This window comes from Leopardus geoffroyi, chromosome A3, assembly GCF_018350155.1.
Source record: "Leopardus geoffroyi isolate Oge1 chromosome A3, O.geoffroyi_Oge1_pat1.0, whole genome shotgun sequence".
NCBI classification, from domain to species: Eukaryota; Metazoa; Chordata; class Mammalia; order Carnivora; family Felidae; genus Leopardus; species Leopardus geoffroyi.
The window spans coordinates 83097425-83112375 of NC_059336.1; the positions used below are offsets into that span (position 1 = coordinate 83097425).

Here is a 14951-nt window from a genome sequence, read left to right on the forward strand (position 1 = left end):
CCTCTCTCCCAGAGGACCAACACAGGTACCCTGCATACACCAAATCTACTGATCATAGAGTGCTCCAAAGCATCAGCTTCAGTTCTGGTGGAAATAGGACCAGGATTTAAAAAAATTTTTTTTCTTTTCTTTCTTTCTTTCTTTCTTTCTTTCTTTCTTTCTTTCTTTCTTTCTTTCTCTTTCTCTTTCTTTCTTTCTTTCTTTCTTTCTTTCTTTCTTTCTTTCTTTTTGTGGAATCAGGTTTATAGTTTTTGTTCTTTTGTTTGTCTTGTTTTTTGTTTGTTTGTTCCTTTTCCTTTTCTCTTTTTGGGATCAGGATTTTTTTTTAATCATGCTTATTTTAACAAACAAATGAAAGCATACCTAGTTAAAGGTCCAAACTCTACCTACTGTAAGCAAGGAGGAGCTCTGCAGAGGACTGATATGGAGGAAAGAGCAGCCAAATCATAACAGCAGAGTGCACACAGTATACACCATGAGCACGTCCTGAAACAACATCAGGACAGTGTATGACTCCTTCTTAATATAGCATTACTCTTAGGAGCAGGAAACATAACAAGCTTTCATAACATGCAAAAGACAGAAACTTAGACAAAATGACAAGATGGAGGAATTTACCCCAAAAGAAAGATTGAGAAGAAACCACAACCAGGAATTTGCTCAAAACAGATATAAGCAATATATTTGAACAAGAATTTAGAGCAACAGTCATAACACTACTAGCTGGGAATGAAAAAAAGCATAGAAAACACCAGAGAAACCTTTGATGCAAAGATAAAAGACCTAAAAACTGGTCAGGCCAAAATAAAAAATGCTATAACTGAGATGCAAAACTGACTGATATAATCACAATGAGGATGGAAGAAGCAGAGGAACAAATAGGAGATATAGAAGATAAAATTATGGGGGCACCTGGGCGGCTCTGTTGGTTGAGCTTCCGACTTCAGCTCAGGTCATGATCTAATGGTTCATGGGTTTGAGCCCCGCGTTGGGCTCTGTGCTGACAGCTCAGAGCCTGGAGCCTGCCTCGGATTCTGTGTCTCCCTCTCTCTCTGCCCCTCCCCTACTCACGCTCTGCCTCTCTGTCTCTCAAAAATGAATAAATGTTTAAAAAAAAAAGAAGATAAAATTATGGAAACTAATGAAAAGAAGAGGGAAAGAAAACTATTAGATCACAAATATAGACTTAGGGAACTCAGTGGTTCTATAAAGTGCAATAATATCCATATCATTGGGGTCTCAGAAGAAGAAAAAGGGGCAGCTGGGAAAAAGGGGCAGCAGGTTTATTTGAACAAATTATAGCTAAGAACTTTCCTAATCTAGGAAAGGAAACAGGAATTCATGTCCAAGAGGCACAGAGAATTCCCTTCAAAATCAATGAAACTTGCAAAATACAAAGAGAATTCTGAAAGCAGCATAGGGACAAAAGATCCTTAACCTATAAGGGTAGACACATAAGGTTGGCAGCAGACCTGTCCACAGAGACTTGGTAGGTCAGAGGGAATGGCATGATATATTCAATGTGCTAAATGGGAAAAATATACAGCCAAGGATACCTTATCCAGCAAGGCTGTCATTCATAATAGAAGGAGAGATAAAGAGTTTCCAAGACAAAAACTAAAGGAGTTTGTGAACACTGAACAAACTCTGCAAGAATTATAAAAGGGGACCCTTTGAACAGGAAAGAGAGGCCAAAAGAAACAAAGACTGGAAAGGAACAGAGACAATCTACAGAGACAGCAACTTTACAGGTAATATAATGGCACTAAATTCATACCTATCAATAATTACTCAATGTAAATGGACTAAATGCTCCAATCAAAAGACATAGAGTATCATAATGGATTAAAAACAAACAAGACTTATTAATATGCTGTTAACAAGAAACTCAGATCCAAAGACACCTCCAGATTGATTAAAGAACCATTTAACATGCTAATGTACATCAAAAGAAAGCTGGAATAGCCATACTTATATCAGACAAACAAGACTTTAACCCCAAGAGTGTAATAAGACATGAAGAAGGGCACTATATCACAATAAAAGATCCTACCCGACAAGAAGATCTAACAATTGTAAATATTTATGCTTCCAACTTGAAACACCCAAATATATAGATCAATTCACCACAAACATAAAGAAACTCATTGATAATAAAACCATAATAGTAGGGACTTCAATACCCAACTTACAGCAATGGACAGATCATCTAAACAGAAAATCAACAAGGAAACAATGGCTTTGAATGACACACTGGACCAGATGGACTTACCAGGTATATTCAGAGCACTTCACTCTTAAAAACAGAATACACATTCTTTCTGAGTGCACATAGAATATTATCCAGAAGAGATCACATATTGGGTCACAAATCAGGCCTCAACCAGCACAAAAAGACTGAGATCATACCATGCATATTTTCAGACCACAGCATATAAAACTTGAAGTCAACCACAAGAAAAAATTTGGAAAGCCCCCAAATACATGGAGGCTAAAGAACACCCTACTAATGAATGAATGGGTCAACCAGGAAACTAAAGAAGGAATGAAAAAAATACATAGAAGCCAATAAAATGAAAACACAACAGTCTAAAACCATTGGGATGCAGAAAAGGCAGTCATAAGAGAGAAGTACATAGCAATACAGGGCCTCCTCAATAAGCAAGAAAAGTCTCAAATACACAACCTAAACTTACACCTAAAGGAGCTAGAAAAAGAGCAGCAAATAAAGCCCCAAACCAGCAGAAGAAGGGAAATAATGAAGATTAGAGCAGAAATAAATGATACAGAAAACAAAAAAACCCAGTAGAACAGATCAATGGCACTAGGAGCTGGTTCTTTGAAAGAATGAACACAATTCATAAACCCCTAGCCAGACTTCTCAAAAAGAAAAGAAAAAGGACCTACATAAATAAAATCATGAATGAAAGAGGAGAGATCACAACCAACACTGTAGAAATACAAATAATAATAAGAGAATATTATGAGCAGTCATATGCCTATAATTTGGGCAATCTGGAAGAAGTGGATAAATTCCTAGAAACATATAAAGTAAGAAAATTGAAATAGGAAGAAATAGAAAATTTGAACAGACCCATAACCAGCAAAGAAATTGAAACAGTAATCAAAGATCTCCCAACAAACAAAAGTCCAGGGCTGGATGCCTTGCCAGAGGAATTCTACCAAACACTTAAAGAAGAATTAATACCTATTCTTCTGGAACTGTTTCAAAAAATAGAAATGGAAGGAAAACTTCCAAATTCATTCTATCAGGCCAGCATTACCTTCATTCCCAAGCCAGACAAAAACGCCCACTAAAAAGGAGAATTACAGACCAATATCCCTCACGATCATGGATGCAAAAATTCTCAAGATACCAGCAAATAGAATCCAAGAATACATTAAAAGAATTAATTATTCACCATGAACAAGTGGGACTTATCCCTGGGCTTCAGGCATGGTTCAATTATCTCCAAATCAATCAACGTGATATACCACATTAATAACAGAAAGGATAAAAAACATAGGATACTCTCAATAGATGCAGAAAAAACATTTGACAAAACACATCATCCTTTCTTGATAAAAAGCCCTCAAGAAAGCAGGGAAAGAAGGAACATACCTCAACATCATAAAAGCCATATACAAAAGACCCACAGCTAATATCAGACATAACAGATAAAGGGTGAGTATCCAAAAGATATTATAGATCTTAAAAGAACTTATCAAACTCAGCACCCCCAAAATAAATAATCCAGTTAAGAAATGGGCAGAAGACATGAACAGACATTTATCCAAAGAAGACATCCAGGTGGCTAACAGACACATGAAAAAATTCTCAACATCATTCATCAACAGGGAAATACAAAGCAAAACCACAATGAGGTACCACCACATACCCGTCAGAATGGCTAAAATTAACAACTCAGGAAATGAGATGTTGGCAAAGATGTGGAGAAAGGGGAGCCCTCTTACACTGCTGGTGGGAATTTAAATTGGTGCAGCTACCTGGAAAACAGTATGAAGTTTCCTCAGAGAGTTAAAGATAGAACTACCCTACAACCCAGCAATTGCACTACTAGGTATTTATCCAAAGGATACAAAAATACTGGTTTGAAGGGGGCATATGTACCCCAATGTTTATAGCAGCACTATCTACAATAGCCAAATTATGGAAAGAGCCCAAATGTCCATGGACTGACGAATGGATAAAGAAGAGGTGGTTTATATATACAATGGAGTATTACTCGGCAATCAAAAAGAATGAAATTTTGCCATTTGCAATGATGTTGGTGGAACTAAAATGTACCATGCTAAGTGAAATAGTCAGAGAAAGACAAATACCATGTGTGGGATTTAAGAAATAAGACATGAACATAGTGGAAGGGAAGGAAAAATAAGATTAAAAAAGAAAGGGAGGTAAACCATAAGAGACTCTTAACTATAGAGAACAAACTAAGGGTTGCTGGAGGGGATGTGGGGTGGGGGGATGAGCCAAATGAGTGATGGGTACTAAGGAGGCACTTGTGATGAGCACTGGGTGTTGTATGTAGGTGATGAAACACTAAATTCCACTCCTGAAACAATACTACACTGTATGTTAACTAACTTGAATTTAGATAAAATCTTAGAAGAAGAAAGAAAGAAAGAAAGAAAGAAAGAAAGAAAGAAAGAAAGAAAGAAAGAAAGAAAGAAAGAAAGAAAGACGAACATAGTCCAGGACGCAGCCAGGTTTATAACAATCAGGAAGTTCAGGCGGCTACTAAAGCATTAATAGTGAATGTCAAAAAGGGGTTATATTGGTGAAAGTACTAGCTAGTAGCCTGCATAATAAAAGTGGGCCTCAGTTTGATGAATTGAGTATATTTGAGATGCGTGTGTAGATGGGCTAAAATGTTTCAGAGCCATTTGCATAAATAGGGGAGAAGAATCGATTACTGCATGCAGCCTGCATCCTTAGAGCAGGCAACAGGCACTTGATCCTTAAATGGTCTTATATCCAGCCGCTGTTTTAGGAAGATGTCTGGTTACCTAATGCCACCTGTGCAGGTAGCAGAATCTTGTTTCTGGAATGCTGTCTTGTCTTTCTCAGATGAATCTTTCATGTGAGGTGGTGGTCAAAGCACTTCAAAGGGTAGCAAGCTAACTTCACAGGGCTTATTGAACAGGGTTTATGAATGGCTTTGTGTTTACTTGTTATTAAGTTGTTTTTTAGTAAATGTGTGTATGTGTGGCAGAGTTTGGTTTGAGGTCTCCCATCAATGTAACGGGACGGGGAGGGTGTGGGGAAGCAGTGAATCCTCACCCACCTCTAACTTCTTCAGTGGCTACTGTTTCCACAAAAAAAAACAAGCAATGTTGTGTGTAACCAAATTGGCTTAGGTCAGTTTTCAATAATTCCCTCCCCTCAGAGAATTTGCATTTTAGCTGGAAAGATTAAGGACTGGAATAACAATTGGAAAAAACCACAACCAACCACAACCAAGGATACCTTATACTGTACACACAGCACAGGCAGGAACAGAATGACTTCGGAAAGGTCAGGAAAAGGAGAGCAGTTTTTTTTTTTTTTTTTTTTTTTTTTTTTTTTTGTCAGCTTTCTTGAAGTATAATTTATATAACACCAGGGTGCCTGGGTGGCTCAGTCGGCTGAGCTTTGGACTTTGGCTCAGGTTGTGATCTTGAGATTTTTGAGTTTGAGCCCTGCATCAGGCTCCTCGCTGTCGGCTGCCTGCTTCAGATCCCATGTCCCTCTCTCTTTCTGCCCCTCCCTGTGTTTGCACTCTCTCAAAACAATAAAACATTAAAAAAAGTATCATTTACATACCATAAAATTCGCCCATCTCAGATGCACAATTTAATGAGTTTTGATACACGTATACATACCTGCATAGCTACCATCAAAATCAAGGTATAGAACGTGTCCATCACTCCCTAAAGTTCCTTCTTTCCCATTTGTAGTCCATCCCTTTCCCTCACCTCTCGGCTCCTGACCACCACTGTCACCATAGTTCTTCCTGTTAAAAAGAATCCCTTATAATAGAGATGCAGTTTGTAGCCTTTTGAGACTGGCTTCTTTCATTTGGCATAATGCATTTGAGATTCATCCATGTTGCAGTGTGTGTCAGGAGTTCATTCCTTTTCATTGCTGAGTAGTGCTCCATGGTATGGACATACCACCATTTGTTTATCAGTTCACCAGATGGTGGCCATCTGGACTCGTTCCAGTTATGATTATCATGAGTGAAGCTGCTATCTATGCATATTCACATATATGTTTTTGTATGGACATATGCTTTCATTTCTCTTAGGGGTGCAATTGTTAGGCCGCATGGTGAGTGTATATTTAAGTTTATGAGAAATAGTCATACTGTTTTACATTTTTAAAATTTTTTAAAAACTTATTCTTTTAATGGAAGTGTAGTTGGCCTACAATATTATATGAGTTTTAGGTGTGTAACAGTGATTTGACATTTATACACACATTGTGAAATGCTCACCATGGTAAGTGTAGTTACCATCTGTCATCACACAACAGTTATTGCAATATTATTGACTATATTCCCAATGCAGTCCTTTTCATCCCTGTGACTTAGTTTATAACTGGGAGTTTGTACAGCATATTATTTTTTAAAGTATCTGTACTCCCACCAGCAAAGTATGACAGTTTGTTATTCCGCATCCTCACCAATATTTGGCTGTTTGATCTTAGTCATTTTAATGGGTGTGTAGTGATGTCTTCTTGTGGCTTTAATTTGAATCTCCCTAATGACTAATGATTATTAGCTTCTTTGCGTGTATTTATTTGTCATTTGTGCTCTACTCCCCAGTGTTCGACTTTAATTGGGAGATTCATATTTGTTGACACCCAGTTGACTGAAGTATTTTTGAATTTGAATCCGTCAACAATCCCTTATATAGTATTCAACTAATCTTGTGATTACTTATTATTCTGAATGACCTCAAACCTCTGTTTTTCAGACTGCTGTCCCTCATCCATCTCCCACCCTCTAACCCCCTTTATATACTATATACATGGTCTCCTCAGAAGCAGCCATGTTCTTCCATGGCCCTATGACTGTCTCAGAGGGGCACTTGATGGTTTGGGCCAATGATCTGTTTCCTGGGATTTTTAGACTAGAATGGAAATAGCCTAGTCTTTCTTCGGTGGTTGACGCTATAAGCTGTATAATTTGTGGCCTTTTTTTTTTTCTGCCTTGTGGGTTATAATGGACATCTATCATGTGTGGTTGCCCAAATCTTGTGAATATTTCCATATTTTGATGTGCCGTATTTTATGAATCTTGCCACCTCAAGGTAGGTTCCAAAAACCATGATCAAACAAACCAAATTGCACTTCCCAGCTTCCTCTGCAGAAAGGGCATACTTACAATGGTGGTGTAGATCATCCCGACCGGATGAACCTGTGTGGGACTTTAGGAATTATGGGAGTAAGTGGTTTGGCTAAGTGGGCTCCATCTTGATGGCACTGATGGATGGGGGAGCCAGAGTGGCTCTGGGGTTGGTAGCAGTTCCTATATCAGGTCAGGTCTTTTGCTGGGTTCTGGGAGTTGCTCTAGGAAGCTCAGTCTAAAGCCTGTTACTCCACACTCACAATGATTTTGTGAGGTCACCCTTACCTAGTACGTGGCACAGCTGGGCACTGACTCCACCTGAATGGATGCTGTGACCAGTCAGAATAGAAGTGGCTGTGAGCAGCCAGTAAGAAGATGTGGGTGCATGCCAACTGAATGTCTGAGGGCAACTAGGCACTTTCAAACATCCATCCCTTTCTCCTGAAAGCATATAGATTTTGTTGCTTATAACAATGTGGAGAAAACGTGGAGAAAAACAGTCTTTAATGACAGAGAAGCTTTAAGTCGGTTTACAGAAAGCAGCAGAGAAAAGGGGCAGAGTCCATTGGGAGCGGTTTCTAACTCCTAAGGCCCCATCACTCTTCTCCAGCTCGGCTAATTCGTGAGATTCCCCTGCATCCTTCCTAAATCCCCTCCTCTGATTTAAACTGATTGAACTGTTTCTGACTCTTGCTAAGTTGGACATCCTAAAATCAACAACGGAGTGGAGGGCTTTGGTGGCTTCTTGGTGTATGCAAACAACAGAAATGTCGTTAGAGCTTGTGAATTCCAAACAGGAATGGAGAATGCTGATGCCTCATGGCCTTCGTGGAAAGTAGTTTGTTCCTGTGTTACTCCAAAATGCTATTTTTGGACTGATTTGTCCCTTTCCTATTGTAGAGAGGGCACTCCAATGGCCTATTCCACCCCAATCCCATCTTCTCCCCCTTCTAGGCCTCTGTTCACCAGGGGACAGAACAACAGGAAATAGGTGTCAGGGCAGAGAGAAGAGATTTTGTGTGGCTATGACGGCAAACTTCATGACATGGTGGCTCAGAGGAACACGTGCCCTTGACTCGAAAGACTCCCCATGCATAGGAGACGCTCCCACCTTTCTTTCCTTAAAGAGACTGAAAATGAGTAAATTCACCAAGAACCATGAAGCAGTTGGGGCTCAGTAGCTGCTGTGAAGTGACGACTCATTTAATAAAGGAACATGCTGCAGGCAGGCTCTTTGCTACCTCTTAAGGGCGGACCCTGAAGCAAGGGTTTGAGTGCAAGTACGTCATTGCGGAGATGGTTCCTGGAAAGGACTGTAGGAGAGTGAGGGAGTGAGGTGGGAGGCGGAAGGCAGCCAGCAAGTGTGCTTTATCCAGCAAGTTACCCGAATGTGTAAAGGGAGCTAGACCTTCTTCAGGAACAGTGGAGGCCAGTGCAGAACATGTACCTTCTACAGAAGCTCCCCAAGAGGCAAGGCTGCTGGGGCATTTATACACCAACTCCTGTCAGTCACTGCTTGAGGGCGCCGCTGGTGGCAGCGGCCGGTGTTACTGATCCGGTAGAGCAAGCTGCGGCAGGAAGAGGAAGCCTCGAGGCACAGAGACGTCGGTTGGCCGCTGCAGCTGGGCGGCTGCCCCGAAACGACGGGGGCGGGCGGAGGGAAACGGGTGTGGCTTGCGGTGGTGCGCGAGCGCACTTGTTACACACCTTCGCCTGTCTGCACGCCTGGGGGAGGTGCCGACTCCTTAAGAGAGGTCTCCCGTGGCAGTGACGTGTTCGGAGCAGCTTCAGAGTGATTTGGGATTTGAGATCAGTGGCAGAAACGCCTGAATTCTTCGTACAATGATTGCTTAAAGCCCGTCTCTTCTGTTTGACTGTAAGTTTTATGAGGGCAGATCCCTGTGTTATCCTCACACTCTGGCATTGTACCAGGCACGTTGCTGGACCTCAGTACATTTTTATTGAATGGATGTTGCAAAACTGGAAACAATGTGAGGTATTGCTAGATGTGTAAAATTTAGGAAAATCTGAATGTGCACAACATAAAAAAACCTTCTAGTTTACAGCTCCAACATGTCATTGTTAGTTTAAGAACATATTACTGGGTGACAGGCAAGTTGATTTGCTCATAAAATTATGAATTGGTATGTTTAGAGGTCTAACGATCTTGCAAAACATTGGATGATTTTTTTTTTAACTCAAAAAAGTCTGAAGAGGGGGAAAGAAAAAGCCGATTTTTCAGCTGTTTGTTTTCTTTTCCCTCCTAACACTCTGAGGTTTCTATGTGCTATTAAAAAGGGGCCAAGAATCCCTGGCTTGGATTCCATCTTTCCTTGGGGCAGAAGTACCCCCCTTAGGCCTCCAGGGTCTTTCCAGTCTGCAGATTCTTCAAATATGGGCTGGCCAACCCAGAAATGATCTATTTTGTTGACCAACTCCAAGCACATGTGTTATTTGTGGAGGAATAGTTTTTGAAAGAAAGGCTGCACAGTTTGCATTTGAAAGAGAGATGGATATTTTCAGAAGCTACGATGGGAGGGGAGGGTGATATTTGTACTCACGGGGAGAGCCTTCAAGCTTGGTTTTTATGGGGAACCTCATCTATTCCTTCCTCCCTCCCTCCCTCCTTCCTTTCTCTCTCCCTTTCTTTCTTTTAAAAAATTGTTTTAAATGTTTATTTTTGAGAGAGAGGGAGAGAGGGAACATGAGCAGGGGAAGGGCAGAGAGAGAAGGGGAGACAGAAGATCCTAAGGGGGCTCTGCACTGACAGCAGAGATCCTAACGTGGGGCTTGAACTCACAAACTGCGAGATCTTGATCTGAGCCGAAGTTGGACGCTTAATGGACTGAGCCACCCAGGCACCTCTCTCTCTCTCTCTCTCTCTCTCTCTCTCTCTCTCTCTCTCTTTCCCTCCCTCCCTCTCTCCTTCTCTCCCTCTCTCCCTTCCTCTCTCTCTCCCTCTCCCTCTCTCTCTCTCTCTCTCTCTCTCTCTCTCTCTCTCTCTCTCTCTCTCTCTCTCTGCCGGAGCTCGTTTTCTCTATTCTTTGGTTAAACGTTTTTATTAGATAGATTTTGCAATGGGGAGGGACAATTTTTGTTGTTGTTGAAAGAACACCTGAGGCTAATGGAACCCAATAGGGCCCAGAGAGTAAAATTTGGGAATTCAGTTTCCTCAAACTCCGTAGACATTTTACTACTCTTGTTTCATGTACTTTGAAATGTGGCATGTTTATATATGAAGCCACAGAGAACTGAGCTAATTATTAAGTGAGGTGTTCTAGGCAAGAAAAATGAGCTGGAACTAATATTAAAGCACCTGACTATAAATGCCCCCTCTTCCTTAACAGAAGGCAACGATATGTTAATTAAACCCCTCCCTTCTATCCAGACGCTGCAACGCGCGCGCGCACACACACACACACACACACACACACACACACCCCTCTTGTCCATTGGGAACAATGGTTTGAATGATTATGTAGTCAATAGAGGTAAGGAGAAGTGTTTGAAATTTAAAAAATGTTTCATGTGGTGGATCAGAAGCTGACCAGTAAAATATTGCAACATTTATACCGACCAACCCTGTGGTTATGGTTGCAACCATACATAATTATATCTCATTTTCATTTCATTTATTTTTCAAGAGCTCAGAGATTGCCTTTTCAGCTAAAAACAGGACAGGACATTTCACCGATAATAGGGGGAGGATGGAGGAAGCATGGTAATGGAGCTGGCCTGTAATAGGCAGTCAGGTTATAGGCTTTAGGCCCCGACAGCTGAGCGTAGAGCTGACCCTCGTTCAGGAACAAATATGATCCGTAGATTCTGTCTATGAGAACCCAGTGCTGTGTACCCTCAGTTACTTACAGAGAAACACAATTAATTAAGCTCTGTAAACCTGAACACGTGCACAAAGATGAGAATCCAGCATGAAGACAGAAAGCTGTCTCCTTAGTCTGTCCGTGCAGGGCCCTTCCCAGTGGAACTCCAATCTCCTTTTCCTGCTCACTACTCTTCCCTTCACATGAAACCATGTCTCAAGCAAATGTGCTCCCCACACCCAAGTATTAGTTGAAGAAAGCCCCTAGTCTCGAACTTTAGAATGATACTGTACAGATGCCGAAGTTTGATTTATTAACATAATGTATGAACCCAGGTGACTTTTCTGCTCTCAATAAGTCAGCTTATTTCTAATTTAATTTTATACTGTAGGTTATACCAATTCTCATTAAGGAGTTGTGGGACTTTAAATGGAAAGCAATGGGGATGGGGAAAGGAGAAAGAATAGTAGCTGGGCAGAGACAATATCAATTGTCTCATTTTTACATAAAGGCTATGGTAAGACTAGTCTGTCCTGCAGCCGGGATGTATGTGTGGCCATGATGTGTGTGACTTCCAGGTCATGCCTTTAAAGGGAGGAAGCTTACTTTGAACTCCCACCACCCTCTGTCCCGCCACTAGTGACAGAGGTGTGGACCTGCCAGGAGACATTCTAGATAGTGCACGTAGGACTATGCCTATGACTGGAATAGCAACAAAGTAAAAAGCCCTCATCCCAAAGGGTGCCATGGGGTCAGCCCTAGATTGTGTATATTCAGACTGTTGCCTAAAAGAGAAATGACATTCTGTCTTGTTTAAACCATGATTGTTTTGGTTTTTTTCCTGAAGCAGCCAAACCTGCAGCTTAATTAATGTAGCACTGAAGCATTTCATTCAAGACACCTCCTAGCCAAGGTGGTAAACTACAGGAGCTTTGCTGTGATAATCTGGACGGATCAAGTCCCAAATGCATTTTTCAAAAGTTGCTTCAGATTCTCCTTCTGTGTGAGAATACTCTTATCAGTACCTGGGGGGCTAATCTGAACCCTGAATTTAGGAAGTTAAATGAGCTCTGTGGGAACCATAGGTGTTGGGTGAGAGTGGGATAAACAAGCTATAAGAAAGAGGGAGACAAGAGGGCACCTGGGCCCGTGGGACTTGACTGTAGCCAGAACAAATGACCACGTATCTGGGGAAAGAGTAGTTCTCAAAGCAGGATTATTCAGCCATAGAGGAAGACAAATGCCAGTGGTGTGGTCCTTGCTTTGCACAGGGGAGAGGAATTTCACTAAGCTCTCTTAGACTGTTTCTGGCCTCAGTAGAGCTGCAGGAGTGGGATGGAAAGGGGTTGTCGTTCTCCTTGGGAAAACACCTCTGAGTGTTCAACCTGCACCAGGCTGTTCCCAGTGGTTAAGTGAGGCCACTTAACTTTTAATTCATCGAATCACCTTTGCTCTGATGCCCTGTTCGCCAGGTCATCTTCTGCCGCAATTCAGTTTCACACCTGGAATTCCTACAGTGAAAATGCTGATCAAAGAGATTTTGCGTGTTTCTGGTCTTTGTGAGGTGGATGGCTCACGGCAAATAAAAAAGTCGCTGCAGGTTAAGGTTTGGCTTCCCAAGTAGCTAGCATGGAGAGTGAATAAGGCAGGTGGCACCAACACAGGAGACTGGGGTGCACATGGAGTTGAGTTTCTCTCTACAACTTAATATACTTGCATTCTGGTGTCTGCCTCAAGCTTGGGTGCTTTTCAGTGGAATGAGACCATCTTTCAGCCCTGCTAACCTCTCAGTGAGTCTCTGGGATCACTGAGTAGGTGAAAACTCCACTGGGTGGTCCTGCCCTTATCCGTTAGGAATCTTTTGGGTCAATGGTTGTTAGCTTTTTATTTTTTCTATTATTTTTTTTTTTATAAAATTTTTTTTAATGTTTATTTATTTTTGAGACAGAGAGAGACAGAGCATGAACAGGGGAGGGGCAGAGAGAGAGGGAGACACAGAATCTGAAACAGGCTCCAGGCTCTTAGCTGTCAGCACAGAGCCCGACGCGGGGCTCGAACTCACGGACCGCGAGATCGTGACCTGAGCCGAAGTCGGACGCTTAACCGACTGAGCCACCCAGGTGCCCCTAGCTTTTTATTTTTGATGAGCAAGACATTTGCTGGATGGGTCCACCCCATGCATGCTCCCCGTGTTATATTCGACTCCAGAACTTTTGCCCTTACCCTGTGCCTTTTTTCTCTCCCACTCAGAACAGCACATCGGAGTGTAAGAATGCTTTCCATACAAAGGAAATCTTGAATCCACTCTAGTTTGTAATGAGCGGCTTTGTCAGGTTCTCCTATTCCTTCTGCCATGCTTTGCCTAATTAAGTCGCAGCCTGGTTCGGGGAGGCTGTTGTTATAAACCACGAAGGACTTAATGCCACACTAGCCTGCTTTCTCCCTGCTGAGAACCAGGGATACTGCAGGATTTGATTAAGCATAACATTCTGGCTCTTCCTGAGAGTATGTGGAAGTGCCGGGTCTGCTGTCCACGTGGCTACACTTTACACTGAGATTAAAGTCTCAGCATTTGCCCTTGAACTTTTCACCTTAATTTGCAATTTTAATATCATTTGTGACTAATTTTTTAAAGCTTTCATTATCCGGCCTAAAGTAAATATAGTCCATTTTATTTTGGAGAATGAAGAGCTATGTGTGTTCAGCTTGAAATAAATTAGAATGATGAGTTGGGAGTTTGGTTTAATGAAACGAGCAGTAGTTTCAGAGACAGATTTTTAGTTGTATTCTCAATAATTGTCTTTCTGAGCCTTGAGTTCCTCATCTGTTAAAAAGGGATTTTTGCAGGCTTGTTGGACAGATTGAATGTTGTTTGTAATGCACCAGTTAGGGCCTGGGACAGATGACATCAACAGAGGATGCCTTTCCTCACCTCTCCGTCAGGGTAGGGTGCCCCAGGGCAGCACAGGGCTCAGCCACAGATATCTGGGCTTGTAGTAGATCCCCAGGGAGCATCTGTAGGTAACTCTCTAGGCCAGGCTTTGGGAATTGCTGGTGGCAGTGGCAAGAATGAGGCCGGGGGTGGGGCGCCTGGGTGGCGCAGTCGGTTAAGCGTCCGACTTCAGCCAGGTCACGATCTCGCGGTCCGTGAGTTCGAGCCCCGCGTCGGGCTCTGTGCTGACCGCTCAGAGCCTGGAGCCTGTTTCGGATTCTGTGTCTCCCTCTCTCTCTGCTCCTCCCCTGTTCATGCTCTGTCTCTCTCTGTCTCAAAAATAAATAAATGTTAAAAAAAAAAAATTTAAAAAAAAAAAAAAAAAAAAAAAAAAAAAAGAATGAGGCCGGGGGAGCAAAGTGCATGGGCGTTTGTGTGTGACTGCCCGATTTTAGGAATTTTGAGGGAAGACACAGAATTTAGTTCTGTTTTTAGCTTGTTCTTATGCAGCATCCTTGTGATATCTGAGACTTGGGTTCTGTGATGATAAATCAGCATAATCCTTGGTGCTTTTAAAGGAGATGGAGTGGGATCAATTGACAAGAAGTCATAGCTGGAAGGGGGAAAGGCAGGGGAATGATCATTGGTGCCAGTAGTGGGAGAGGCTCTAGGATGGTCCCCTTGTCCCTAAATGTCCTTAAATGCTTCTTCTCTCACATACTAATATGAAATGCTTGAAACACCACAGGATGTATTTTTTTCCCTCCCTCCTTCCTTCCCTCCTTTCCTTCCTTCCCTTCTTCTCTCTCTGCCTCTTCCTTCCTTCCTTCCTTCCTTCCTTCC

General features: G+C 42.0%; 1 pseudogene; it reads right to left on the reverse strand.

Annotated features, from left to right (window-relative positions):
• The window catches only part of LOC123581388, a 34627-nt pseudogene extending 25983 nt beyond the window's left edge, over window positions 1-8644 (reverse strand).
• Between the last annotated feature and the right edge of the window lie 6307 nt (window positions 8645-14951).